This window comes from Notechis scutatus, chromosome 3, assembly GCF_049901735.1.
Source record: "Notechis scutatus isolate UNSWTSFEM ecotype Mainland chromosome 3, rNotScu1.2, whole genome shotgun sequence".
NCBI lineage: Eukaryota > Metazoa > Chordata > Lepidosauria > Squamata > Elapidae > Notechis > Notechis scutatus.
This window is the reverse complement of record NC_142011.1, coordinates 7692017-7706392: the sequence shown is the minus strand read 5'-3', so window position 1 is coordinate 7706392 and position 14376 is coordinate 7692017. Positions and strand designations below refer to the sequence as shown.

The window sequence follows — 14376 nt, the reverse complement described above, 5'->3', positions numbered from 1 at the left end:
GAAGGAAGAAGGAAGGAAGAAAAGAAAACAGGAGGGAAGGAAGGAGGAAGAAGAGAATGAAAAAGAAAACACAGTAAGCAAGCAAGCAAGCAAAGTAAGGAAGAGAGGAGGAAGGAAGGAAGGGAAGAAGGAAGGAGAGAGTGAAGAAGAAAATGTAAGAAAAAAGGAAAGGAGGAAGGAAGGAAGGAAGGAAGGAAGGAAGGAAGGAAGGAAGGAAGGAAGGAAGGAAGGAAGGAAGGAAGGAAGGAAGGAGGAAGGAAGGAAGGAAGGAAGGAAGATGCATATCCATCCAGAGAAGTTAGCACTCTGAAGGTACTATTGGACTTTCTGCAAACCTCTTCTTTTCACTGATCCTTCCTTCCTTCCTCCCCCTCCCCTCTTTTCCTTCCTTCCTTCCTTCCTTCCTTCCTTCCTTCCTTCCTTCCTTCCTTCCTTCCTTCCTTCCCCCTCCCCTCTTTTCCTTCTTTCCTTCCTTCTTTCTTTCCCTTCCCACTATTTTGGAAGTACATTTTATAAGCCACCAAAACAACAGCCCACACAGAATGTGTTCCTTGTCAAGGCACGCTCCCCGCACATGGCTCTGTAGCTTGCGCATTTGTTCCTGTGGCTCCCAGCTGTGGTTTCATAGATCTCTTCTGCCTTTTTCCTTTCTGCTGTGTCCCCCCACCTCTCTCTCTTTAGGGCCTTCCAACTGCTTGATTTAAATTCTCCTGACATTCCTCCCTTGGTGAGTTTTGTTCACAGCTGAATTAACTAGCAGTTGGCTTACTTAACCTACTCCACCTCGTTTTATCCTCCCAGTTTCTCTGCCAAAGTCAACCCCCCCACGCCCCGTGTGTGACAAGAACGGCGGTGGTCCCTGTTTCGAATCTGGGGAGAGCATCCATTAGAAACCACTCTCCAGTCCTCTCAAGGCCTCAAATGAAAATTTACTGCTGTGTAATAAACAGCCTAACAAGGCTTGGCTGTCAGTTTTCATTTGCATAAACAAACGGTGCAAATAAAACATTTAACTGCGAACCATCCAAAGTGCTCGCCTTGATGGGGAGGAAGGAGATGGGGAAAACTGGCCAGGGACAGAGAGGGGGGAGGAAGGGATCCTGATTTAGATGGTGGTTGTGGCATTGCAAAGTCCTCAGGGTTTACCTGAGTGCTGCAAATGGGTGTGGAGCCTTTTTTGGAACTACTGAAAGGATTGCGTTGTAGACTGGAGATAGATGATGTGTATCCTTCCCTTTCTGTTGAGAGAGGGCTATTCAATCAATTAATCAATCAATCAGACTAGAGCTGGAAGGGACCTTGGAGGTCTTCTAGTCCAACCCCCTGCTCAAGCAGGACACCCTCTATGTGGTGTAGCGATTAGAATATAAACGGGGGTTAAAAATCTGCTGTTTGTCAGAACAGCTCACCGGGTCATTTTAGACCGATCAAGGTGTAGGTGAGACGAACCTACTTCACAAAATGGCTTCTCAGATAAAATTGGAAGAGCGGGAAAGAGGAATCCTTGGTAATTTTGACGTCGATGGCCTCTTGGACCTCTCTTTCAAACCAGCGGCCCTTTCTGTCCAAAATATATGGAGTTTGCTGTCTACAAAAGAGTGGCCTTTGTCTTTAAATGCAGGTGGGATGAAGAAGCTTCTGGGATGAGAAGTGAAACATACATTCAAAGAAAAACCAGAAAGTCCAGTTGCCTCTTGAAAAGAAGCACCTTTGAGACAACCATGACGTGGATGACTGAGAATCTACATAGATAAGAAGAGGGGGGGTGGTCAGTTAGTCAAGGCTAGCCTCCTGCCACCTGCCGAAAATCTGAGCCAGACTAGGTTACTATGGATTTCCAAAATCACTTCAATAAAAGAGAATATTTATAGTTCAGGGTTAAAATGAGATGGGCAGCAAGTATGTTTAAAACAAACTAATATGCAAATAAATCAATTGAATGGTTTTTTTTAACTCTCTTATTCTGTTAAAAGCCTGATTCCCAAATTAACTCATTTTCCTCAGTCATACAATCTATCGAGCAGTAAACTTCCTAGCTGGATGAACTGGGTGTGCATCCTACACCGAGGCCCCTCACACACACAAAGGTCTCTAAGCAACATCAAAGCTAAATAAGAAAACCATGATGCCACAATGCAGTTGCTCAGATTGGTAACTGATCTGGGCACGGGTGTTGGCAAAACAGCCAAAAGATCTTTTGTGAACTTGCTGGTGTGTCACTGTGCAACGTGATTGGCCTCAAACACTCAAAACCCAGCTGATGGAAGTCTACTGTCAACTCCACTGTAACAAATGACTTCATCCAGAAATTCAGAGCAGCATTTGAATGAATCGTAGAATAACAGAGTTGGAAGGGACCTTGGAGGTCTTCTAGTCCAACCCCCTGCTCAAGCAGGAGACCCTATATTATTTCAGATAAAGGGCTGTCCAATCTCTTCTGAAAAACCTCCAGTGATGGACCATCTACAACTTCTGAAAGCAAACTGTTTCATTGATTATGTCATGCCCTTGGCAGAGTCGGACTCTGAGGGACAGGAGGAACAACCGACAGGGAGTGGAGGTGTAGCTCCGGAGGTTGTGGAGGAGGCTGGGGAAGGGCAGAGGCCGACTGGGCAGTCAGAGGAAGAACTAGGATACGCAGAGAGGAATGGAGAAGGAAACAAATTGGTTTACGAGAGAGGAAGCGGCCATGATCCCCCTCACTGGTTGCAGCTGGGGAGAAAAGTATATAAGAGAGACGGTTGAAACACAGCATTGCCAGAAGCAAAGCGTGTTTTATTTTGCGCTGAAGTTATCTTGGTTGGCGTCCTTCCAACAGACTGTGCCTTGTTATCTCCTTGAATTTGGTAATTACTTATCCTGGTCTGTTGTGGAAATTCCTTCATTGTAGTTTGTTTTGGTTTTTTATTTCACCTCTATTAGCTCATTAAATTCAGACAGTATTGCTTTCTTTTGAAGACTATTTTTGAGTAAGTTTTATCTCCAACTGAGAATTATTGAACAATGGAGCCAAGCTGGAGGCATTAAAAGACATTTATTTACGTTTTGGATTTTGTTACGTTTGTGTTATGCTCTGGGTCATCACAGATTAATTGTTCTAACTGTTAGGAAATTTCTCCTTAGTTCTAGGTTGCTTCTCTCTTTGGTTAGTTTCCATCCATTGCTTCTCATCTTCAGGAGTTCAATATCACCGTCGGCGTACCAGGGCTCTGCTCTCTCACCACTGCTGTTCATTCTGGTGATGGACACAATTACACCACGACCTGCACACGCCCGCCCCATGGACGCTGCTCTACGCCGATGATGTGTTCCTGGCCAACCTGCGCAAGGCTGAACTCGAGCACCTAGTCCAACAGTGGCACGACCGCCTCGAGCAGTTCGGGCTCGGTTGAACCTAAAGAAGTCCGAATACCTGACCACTGACAACTAAATGACAGGCTCCATCCACGTGAGCGGGCAGGACCTACGCGCGCCTCCACCTTCAAGTACCTGGGAACTACTCTTGGGGAAGAAGGCCTACTACAAACTGAGGTGGCAGCCAGGATCAACGCAGCGTGGGGCAAATGGAAGTCCGTCACGGGCGTCCTCTGTGACAAGAAGATGCCGATGCGCCTGAAGGCGAAAATCTATAACTCTGTGGTGAACGCTGAAGAAAAGAAGAAGAAGCTTCTCATCTTCCTTTTTGGTGCTTTGGAAAATAGGTTGACCCACTCTTCTTTGTGACAGCCCCTCAAATATCTCCCCATAGTCTTTCTTTTCACTAGATTAAACATACCCGATTCCTACAACCATTCTTCCTTATGTTTAGGCTCCTCATCTGGGTTGCTCTTCTCTGCACTCTTTCCAGAGTCCCAACATCATTTTTATAGCGTGGTGACCCAAACTGGATGCAGTATTCTAGGTGTGGCCTTGTAAAGGCTTTATAGAGCAGTACTACGGTAATACCTCATGTGATCTTGATTTCATCCCCCTGTTAATGCAATTTAGGATTGCATTGGCTTCAATAATAGGTTTAATAATAAATAAAGAATAAATAAAACAGCCTCGGAGAAGTTCCTTCTTCATCATCCTTGCAAGGACAGGACGACTCTTTCAGGGCTTAAAGCCAGGAGGAACTTTCTTTTCAGTCAGCTGAGCCTCTGGCAACAGGACCTGAGATGCCAACTGGCCCAGCTGTCTCCCACTAACTTTGTTTCGCCTGTCACAAGTCGATGCCTTGTTTCTGGGGGGGGCACACAGGCCGCCGTGTTTGCCTGGACGCCGCTAAGAGTGGACCGATCTCTGCACAAAAGCCCCCAATTCTTGCTTGGCAAGATAATTCAGCCTGAACTTTTAACAGTTCTGCTGTTGCTTTCCCCTCCTTTTCAGAAAGTTGCAGCTGGATCTTTCTCTCTCTCTCTCTCTCTCTCTTAAAGGCCTTCCTGTCTGCAAACAACAAACCTCCACTTTTCTTTTGGCAAATTTCTTCCTTCCCGTTAAAAGAGTTCCATTGAAGGATTTGTAAGAAGGAAGGCTCATTCACAGAGCGGGTGCAAAGAGCCGTTTCAATTTTTTTTCTTTTCACCTGGCCTTTTTAGCAACTTCTCCCCACGTGCCTATCTCTTAAGAAGGGGTCGTTTTAATTCAGGGTTTTTTTGGTTTTCTTTTTGGCAATCCAGAGTTTGTGGGTTTGCTGGTATGCAGTGGCCTTTTTGTTCTCACTTATTTATTTTTTAATAGGAAAGGAATTGGGAGCAAAAAGCCACTTCATTGAGTTGCTAGGTAGGTGGCTTTCCAAGCAGGAATGTTTAAATTGGGAATTAAATCAGGTTTCAGGCAGAACCTCTGCTGCTTCAAGTAAAATATTCCTGGAAAACTGGAGAAATGTTTTTTTTTTAATATTAATTAAATTAAATTGGGAGCAGCCTCGTGCCTGGAAACGCAAAGGAATAATGATCATGTGCTTTCTTAGTTTTGTTATTTATTCTGACCCAACTAGCTCTCCTTACCCAGAAGTTTTTATTTAAAAAAAAGTATAACACACAGATCCTTGTAGGCTGACATAACATTGGCCTCTGTAACACATTCTGAAATTGCTGCTGCAGACTTTTGCATTATTTTTCCAAGAATTTTAGTAAAATTTCTTATAAGATAGAAATACTAAAAGAAACACGAGAGAGAGCTAAGAAAAAGCCAGCTAGCGGTGTAAAGAGGAAAGAAGGAAGGAAGGGGAAAAGGAAGCCAGAAGGGGAGGGAAGGAAGGAAGGAAGAAAGAAGGGAAGGGGAGAGAAGAAGAAAGGAAGGAAGGAAGGAAGGAAGGAAGGAAGGAAGGAAGGAAGGAAGGAAGGAAGGAAGGAAGGAAGGAAGGAAAAGACAGAGCGGAAGGAAGGAAGGATGAAAGGGGGAGGGAAGGAAGGTAGGAAAAGAGATGTGAAGGAAGAGGAGATGAGAATAGGAAGGAAGGAAGGAAGGAAGGAAGGAAGGAAGGAAGGAAGGAAGGAAGGAAGGAAGACTTCCAACTTGTTTTTATGCAGTAATACACAAATTATATATATATATATATATATATATATATATATAATATATATATATATATATATATATATATATATACATACATACATACATACATACACAGTATATATATGCACACTGTATATATACCGTGTGTGTGTGTGTGTGTGTGTGTGGTATTCAGCTTTGTTCGGGTATTTTCCCACGTCGTAGTTGTGCTTTCAAAGTTGTAGCAACATTTCGGCAGATTCTCATCTGCCATCATCAGGCTTCTGTATTGTGTTCATCTGTGAGTCAGACTTTCACAGCCGTTTCAGTTTTAAATTTGGGGCTAAGAACACAATGTTGTCAGCCAATCAAGACAAAAAAATGCTACAAAACAGACAGAAAGTATTAAAAACACCAATCAAGCAGAACACAGCAAACTCCAAGACCAATAAACACAGACCAAGACTCCCAACCAATCAGGATGAAGAAAAAACCATTCTGTCACAGCAGTAGGCTAGCCCCAAATTTAAAACTGAAATGGCTGTGAAAGTCTGACTCACAGATGAACACAATACAGAAGCCTGATGATGGCAGATGAGATTCTGCAGAAACGTTGCTACAACTTTAAAAGCACAACTATAATGACGTGGGAAAATACCCAAACAAAGCTGAATACCATACATGTAAGTACCCACAAAAACTTAAGAAAACACAAACACACACACACACACACACACATATATGATCAATATTTTGCTTCCAATCTCTCAACATTTCCAGCCATTTCTAGAACAACCCAAATTCAACCATCAAAAGGATGACTTTATTCCCCGTATCACTTATGCGCCCCATTTCTATTTTTAAAGAGCTGTGAAGGAAAAGCGTAGCAACGTGGTGCCAAAAATGTAAAAAGCTGAGTGTACTGCTGGAGAACTCTTTTATTTTTTGCCTAAAAAAGGGAGGAATCACAGCAGATCTTTACAATGTTGGCTTCAAAATGAGGTTGGTGCTGAGAAAAACTTTTTTATTATTATTATGGAAAGGAAACAAGCACTGATTAGCCATTATCACTGGCTCATAATACTTCAAGAGGCTATTAAAGGTATGGAAAAAGCAGCTCATTAAAAACAATAGCAGCCTCCGGGCTGACCGATTATGAACAGGCTGGATAATTCTCTCTTGGCTCATGCACCTCGCATTGCCTCCATTTCAGTTTTAATCACTTTCATCTAACGAGAAAAACTTTTCTTTTTGAACCAGGAAGAGCTTGGTAGGTACAAACAGTACCGGCAGGTAAAAATGGTGTATGGCCACTTCCTCGTTGCAAAGGGAAGCCGTGCAAAAATTCAGTTGCACAAATCAATTACAAAAACGTTAAGCTTGGGGAAAGAACTGGGAAAGTTGAATTCTGCACTTCCGGCCATCCTAATTCAGCAGAGCATCATATATTTCCTCTCACAGGAAGGGAAAGTATCCGCTTTTAAAGTATTCGTGGAACGGATGCCAATCTAGACTGGGGAGGGGGGGGAGGCAGGAATGCTGGGAGGGCAGAGCAGGTAATTTTTTTATTTTTATTTTATTTATTTATTTTTGTCAATTGCTTACAAGATAATAGGCATAAGTATATACATAGTTATGAATACATGAAATGGATACATATGAGAAAAATAAAAATAAAGCAATAGGACAGGGACGGTAGGCACGTTGGTGCACTTATGCACGCCCCCTACAGACCTCTTAGGAAAGGGGTGAGGTCAATAGTAGACAGTCTAAGGTTAAAGTTTTGGGGGTTTGGGGAAGAAACCACAGAGTCAGGTAGAGTATTCCAGACATTGACCACTCTGTTGCTGAAGTCGTATTTCCTGCAATCAAGTTTGGTGCGGTTTACCTTGAGTTTGTATCTATTGTTTGCTCTTGTGTTATTATGGTTAAAGCTGAAGTATTCATTGACAGGTAGGACATTGCAATGTATGATTTTATACACTGTACTATACTTAGATCGGACCAAAAGTGGCATAGTTCTAGGTTTTCTAGGTCTAGAATTTCGAGTCTGGTGGCATAAGGTCTTCTGCAACAAGTAGAGGAGTGGAGAACTCTTCCTGTGAAATATTTCTGGACTTTCTCAACTGTGTTAATATCAGATACGTAATGTGGGTTCCAGACTGATGAGCTGTATTCAAGTATTGGTCTAGCAAATGTTTTGTATGCTCTAGTTATTAGTGTGATATTACCAGAGAAAAAGCTACGTAGGATTAGGTTAACAACTCTTAATGCCTTTTTGGCTATGTAGTTACAGTGGGCTCCAGCACTTAGATCATTAGAGATGAGTACTCCAAGATCCTTGACAGAGTTTGGATCATCAACAAGGTCTTGACTATTCAGCCTGTATTTTATTTTCTGATTTTTTTTGCCAATATGTAGGACAGAGCATTTATTTGTTGAGATTTGAAGTTGCCATTTGTTTGACCATTCTGATACATAGTCAAGGTCTTTTTGAAGGGTAGCAGTATTGTCTGTGGTATTTTTAGCTTTACATCATCAGTGAAGAGAACGCAGTTGCTCTTGATATGATCACAGAGGTCATTTATATAGAGTATGAAAAGAGTTGGTCCTAGAACACTGCCTTGGGGGACACCCCTATTGACAGGTACAGAATTTGATAGTACGCTCCCAATTTTGACCATTTGTTGTCTGTTTGACAGGAATGCTTCTATCCAGTTATGCAGGTGTCCAGAGATACCATAAGATTTTAGTTTTAGGAGTAGTTTGTCGTGTACCACTGAATCGAAGGCTTTACAGAAGTCTGTGTAGATTGCTTCTATTGCTTTGCCCTGATCGAGTTGTGTAGTCCATATGTTTTTGCAGTGTAAGAGTTGCAGATGACATGATAGTTCTGGGAATTGCAGTCTCAACAGATTTTGGAAGGCAGATGGATGAGAAGTCTACCTTAGAAGATAATATTTGTAGTTCAGAGTTGGACTGTGGGAGGCCTTGATGCTCTCTGAGCTTGGTTGTTTTCTTGCAGATGGTTCATTACCCAAATAGGTATCATCATCAGTGCTAGAAGGGAGGGGTGTTTGTGGAGTGGTGGTGGTGAAGGAGAAGGATGGGATCCTTGGTGCTCTCTCAGCTTGGTTGCTTTCTTGCAGACTGTCATGCCCCTGTTGGAATGTGATTCTGAGGGGGAGGTCAAACAGCTGATAGGGAGTGGGAGTGTGGCTCCAGTGGCTGTGGAGGAAACTGGGGAAGGGCACAGTCCGGCTGGGCATTCAGAGGAAGACCCAGGCCCACCCCCTCTTCATCCTAGGGCACGCAGGGAGGAACGGAGAAGGGAGCAACGTGGGTTATGGGGGAGAACAAGGCCCTGATTCCTTTCATTAGCTGCAGCTGGGAAAACAGGATAAAGAGGGTGTTTGCATAGAGAACCTTGCTGGAAGCAAAGCGTGCATTATCTTTGTTTGTCAAGTCTTATGTGGGTTCCGGCGTCCTCCCAACTGTGTGTGTTTCGTTATCTTTTGAGTTCTGCAATTCCTTATCCTGTCCTGTCTTGTTAATTGCTGCAGCGTGGTTTGTGTTGGTTTTTATTTATAATTTATATGTACTTTGGATTTGGACTGAATTTCTTCCCTTTAAAAACTGTTCTTGGGAGAGTTTTTTCTCCAGCTGATGATAACTGGACATTGGAAGCCAAGTTGGAGGAATTAAAGGAACTTTACCTACTTTTGTGACTTTGTTGCTTTTGTGCCATGTCCTAGGTCATCACACAGACATTTCATTGCCAAACTAGATAGCATCATCAGTGCTAACATGAGTGGGGTGCCAGGGTTCCGGCGATTGCCCTAATGAAATCATGAGCCTCAAGCCAAGCTTCAAAAGAATCCAAAAGATTTATTAGGAGCAACATGTTGACATTGAGCCATATGAAGCCAACTCTGCCTCATGTAATTTATGGTCATTTGTGACCCTGTTTCCTCTCCTCCCCCCTGGGTGTGTCATAAATCAGATTCTCCAATGAAGCACGTTCCCGGGCTGGGTGTCATCAATCACATTCTCCAATAAAAGATTTTCAGGGTCAGAAGAGCCAGTAGCCTAGGCTACAGTCTTTGTGAGATAAGCATGGAATGTACTTCTGGTTTTAATTGCCATATTGCTCCTTCAGGTTCCCCCCCCCACACACACACACTTGCTTATGGCAACTTGAAAACAGGCATAGCTTTATGAGTTGACATTGGATTTGAAGAGGAGGAGGAGGAGGACGATGACCATGGGGTTCTTGATGCTGTTGTTTTCTTGCAGATATTTCATCCCCCAACTAGGTAACATCATCAATGCTAGAAGGGAGTGGGGTTTGCTCTCTGTTTATATACCAGTGACCTGTCAGTGTTGGTGGGACAATCAAGGAACTGCCAACTCGGATAAAGAAACAATTAAACCATATAGCCTAATCAAGGAACCCACCAAGAACACTCCCACTAACACTGACAGGGCAACCACATCCATATAAACAGAGCACAAACCCTACTTTCGTCTAGCCCTAATGATGTTACCTAGCTGGGTAATGAAATGTCTGCAAGAAAATCACCAAGCTAAGACCCTACAAGTCTCCCTTAGCCACAGTCTTTATGGATTCCCTCCACCAACTTTGGAAGTTAGCTGAAGGTCAAGAGATCTTCAAATTGACCCATCAAAACATGGGCCTACCGTCCCAACTCAAGGAAATGCACCGTGGCATTGTTTCCACAACTTAGGTCTGGAGAATGGCTTTCTCACCTTGATGTGTCTCTTGTGGAGGTTTGGGGCTGACTCACAACTGTTGATTTTCTCCCCCTGGGTCCACCTTTGACTCAGCAGTTTGCCTCGGAACTCATTTTCTAAGGAGAGAAGAAGAAAGTGCATGGAATCAGAAAGGAATATTTGAAGCTCAGGGTTGAACTACGAGGTCCTTGGTGCTCTCTAAGTTTACTTGCAGACATATCACTACCCAACTAGATAACATCACCAGTGCTAGAAGGCAGGGTGGAGTAAAGGAGGAAGAGAAGGAGGAGGAGGAGTGCGGGATTCTTTGTATTCTCTGAGGTTGGTTGTTTTGTTGAAGACATTTCATTACACAACTAGGTAACATCACGAGTGCTAGAAAAGAGGGAGGAGGAGGAGGAGAACAACTGTGGGGTCCTTGGTGCTCTCTGTCATGCCCCTGTCAGAGTCTGAATCCGAGGAGGAAGAAGAACAGCTGACAGGGAGTAGGAGTGTAGCTCTGTTGGTTGTGGAAGAAACTGGGGAAGGGCAAAGTTCGGCTGGGCAGAGCAGGGAAGAGGTAGAACAAGGAGAAGGAGTTCAGAGGAAGACCCAGGCCCACCCCCTCTTCATCCTAGGGCAGGCAGGGAGGAACGGAGAAGAGAGCAACATGGGTTGTGTGGCTTATGGAGGAGGAAAGGGTCCTGATTTCCTTCATTAGCCACAGCTGGGAAGAGAGTTTAAAATAAATGCATGCTGCATGCAACAGCTGCTGGGAGCAAATGCGAATTTATCTTGTGTTGATTTTGCTTATCTGTGTTCCCAACCATGTTGAGTTATTGTCATGCCTGTACTGTCTGGAATTCCTTCTCTTGCCCTGCCGGACTAATTACCTCATCTTGCCTTGATTGGACTTATAGTTACAGTTTTTGTTGACCACGTTTTGGACTTGATTCTCTGCAGTCAAAGGCTGTTCCTGGGAGAGTTTTTCTCCAGCCAAAAGGTAACCAGGACATTGGGGGAAAAGTTGGAGCTAATGAAGGGACTCCTACTGATTATCGGACTGTGTTGCCTTTGTGACACGCCCCTTTGGTTCATCACACTCTCTGAGCTTGGTTGTTTTCTTGCAGACTTTTTATTACCCAACTAGGTAACAACATCTGTTTTAGAAGGGATTGGGGTTTGCACTGATGATGTTACCTAATTGGGCAATGAAACTTCTGCAAGAAAACAGCCAAGTTCAGAGAGCACCAAGGACTCCACGCATATCATCAGTAAGAGAAGCCAGGCTATTTTTAAATTAAATTTCTACGTCGCTCATCTCACCTACCGTAAGTGATGCTAGGCAATTTATAGCAGCACAATAAAACCATATAAATACATGGAGAACAGCATAGCTTAAAAACGAGAGTTAAAACCAACTTAGAAGATGACATAAATCAGGTTAAAATTCAAAACTTAGGAGGTTAACAAGGCAGCAAGAAGGTTTTCAGGCCACCAGCCATCGCTAAGGCTGCAGTCGGACTTTGAGATTGGCCAAGTCATGTCTTAAGACTCATCCAGTAAGTTAGAAGAGGGAGGGCTCACATCACCTTGTGGAGGGGAAGCTAAGAGTTTCCATAGGGTGGAGGCAGAAGCTGGGAAGACCCTCCTCCTAGATCCCTCCAGTCCAAATTTCTTGACCCATGGGATATACAGCCTTCTCTGGCTGATGTTTTTTTTGGAATGTGGTGACTAAAACTGGATGCACTATTCCAGGTGTGGCATTACTAAGGTTTTATAAAGAAATATTAGTACCGCTTTATAAACCCTTAGTGAGACCACACCTGGAATCCTGCATCCCTGTTGAGACTTTGGGAAAAGTGCAGAGAAGAACAACTAAGCAGATTAAAGGCCTGCAGACAAAAACATACGAAGAACAATTGCAAGAATTGGATAGGTCTACGTTTAATGAAAAGAAGGGGTCCCAGGATAGCAGTTTTCCAACATTTGAGGGGCTGCCACAAAGAGGGATGGGGTTAAACTTATTCTCCAAAGCCCCAGAAGACCAGACAAGAAACAATGGATGGAAACTAATCAAGGAGAGAAGCAACCTGGAATTAAGGAGAAACTTCATAATAGTTAAGGACAATTGTTTTCTTATTTGTATCCATTTCATGTATTCATAACCATGTTTATACTTATACCTGTTATCTAATAATCGCTTGACAAAATAAAATAAAATAAAAACAATTAACCAGTGGAACAGCTTGCCACCAGAAGCTGTAGGTGTTCCAACGTTGGAGGTTTTTAAAACATTGGACACCCACTTGTCTCAAACGGTATAGGGCAGTGATGGCTAACCATTTTGGCACTGAGTGCCCAAAGCATGCATGTGTGTGCGCATCACCAAAATGCCATGCTCTCCTGCCCCACACGCATGTGCCTGCCCCACTGTACATGCCCCCCCCACAGGCACACGCATCCCTGTGTATGCATCCCATCCCCTGCACACGTGCCCTGCCCCCCACGGCTGTGCGGCAGAGATCCGAAGACCAGATGGCTGGTGAGAGGTGTGCACCCATGCGCTGTGGAACTGAGCGGAGGCGGTGGCTCGCGTGCCCAGAGGGCGGGTTCTGCATGCCCCCTGTGGTAGGTGTGCCATAGGTTCGCCATCACGGGTATAAAGCAGGGGTGGGATTCAAATTTTTTAACAACCGGTTCTGTAGGCATGGCTTAGGTGGTGGGCGTGGCTTGATGGTCATGTGATTGGGTGGGCGTGGCTTGGTGGTCACGTTATTGGCTGGGTGTGGCCAACTCAATATCACTCACATCGAGGCATGCATCTCCTCGCCTGGCCTCTCATGACTGTGGGGATGCTGCAACAGTCGTAAGTGTGAAAAACGGTCATAAGTCACTTTTTTCAGTGCCATTGTAACTTTGAATGGTCACTCCACACAAGCAAAGTACCAGCAAAGGAGAGGAAAAAAACTCCAGAGAAGTTCCTGAGACAGGAAGTCTAGTCCTGCCAAGAATGTAATAAGGGTTCACGGAGAGGCAGTTTCTGCAAGCAACACCAGAATGTTTCCTTCCTGCCTTCCTTACAGGATTAGGCCAGTAATTTCTTCTAACAACCGGTTCTCCCAACTGCTTAGAATGCTAACAACCGGTTCTAGCAAATAGGTGCGCACTGGTAGAATCTCACCCCTGGTTGTGTCAGATCCAGAATTACCGTGGACTTTGCCAATTTGATGCTTTCCTAAATAAAAGAAATTGTCTTGGAAGATGGACTTTGTTTTATTCTTTTTAAATGGATTTCATCACTTGAAAATCCGACATTGACATCCCTGTTTCTATATTTAATCTTAAACCTCTACTCTCTGGCCTAAAATAACATACTTTTGCTTATCACACATATTTTAGGTTAGTCCTTGACTTGCAACCGTTTGTTTCAAGTTAAAGCAAGACTGGGAAAAAAAAGCGATTTAGGAGTGGTCCTCGCACTTACGACCATTGCAGCATCTTCAAGGTCATGCAATTAAAATTTGGGTGCTGGACAACCAATAAATATTTATGATGGTTTGCAGCTTCCCGGGTGATGTGGATTGCTATGTGTGTGTTGACTCATAAAATATTTCTATGGTCTTTTTAGAGTTGTCAACAGAAAGGGAGGGCGGGGAAGCCGGTTTGAAAGAGCAATGCGGCATCTTGGAAATTGAAAGTGCATTCCATAAATAGTTCTTCAAAGATAGTAACTAGGTGACTGAAGTTTCTGCCGTGCAAATATCTAACGTGAGAGCATGATTGATGACTCTTGGCTATGGAGGTGTCCCATTGGAGAATAGGAATTACGATACACCCAGGGAGTGGTGGGAAAACCAGGGTCAAGGGTGACAATGAATGATGTGTCTCAGAGTCGGCTACACCCAGGCAGTGCCAGACATGTTAACTCTCAATAAATCCTTTGGAAGTTTTGGAAGTTGGGCTCGAGACTCATAATTTAATTGGAGTAACTGCCAGAATCCTGACAGGGTGACCTTCCCAGACAGCTTCCGATAAGCAAAACCAATGTGGGAAGCCAGATTCACTTAACAACATGATTCACTTAAAGACTGCAGTGTTTTCCTTGGCAACAAGGTTCCATAGTAAAATTGGGAAAATTTACTTCACAAGTGTCTTGCT

At 43.7% G+C, this 14376-nt stretch overlaps 1 protein-coding gene and 1 long non-coding RNA gene across 4 annotated transcripts in view; both read right to left on the bottom strand.

The window, feature by feature from the left end:
- MYT1 (myelin transcription factor 1) overlaps window positions 1-14376 on the bottom strand; it is a 172398-nt gene that overhangs the window by 104459 nt on the left and 53563 nt on the right. For all 3 annotated transcript variants that reach the window (XM_087959158.1, XM_087959159.1, XM_087959160.1), the window contains exon 2: window positions 10252-10352. The gene's annotated coding sequence lies outside the window, so the exon portion shown is untranslated. The remainder of the gene's footprint in view (window positions 1-10251; window positions 10353-14376) is intronic.
- The window catches only part of LOC148131073 (uncharacterized), a 150556-nt gene that overhangs the window by 110688 nt on the left and 25492 nt on the right, over window positions 1-14376 (bottom strand). The gene's annotated exons all lie outside the window — the stretch shown is intronic.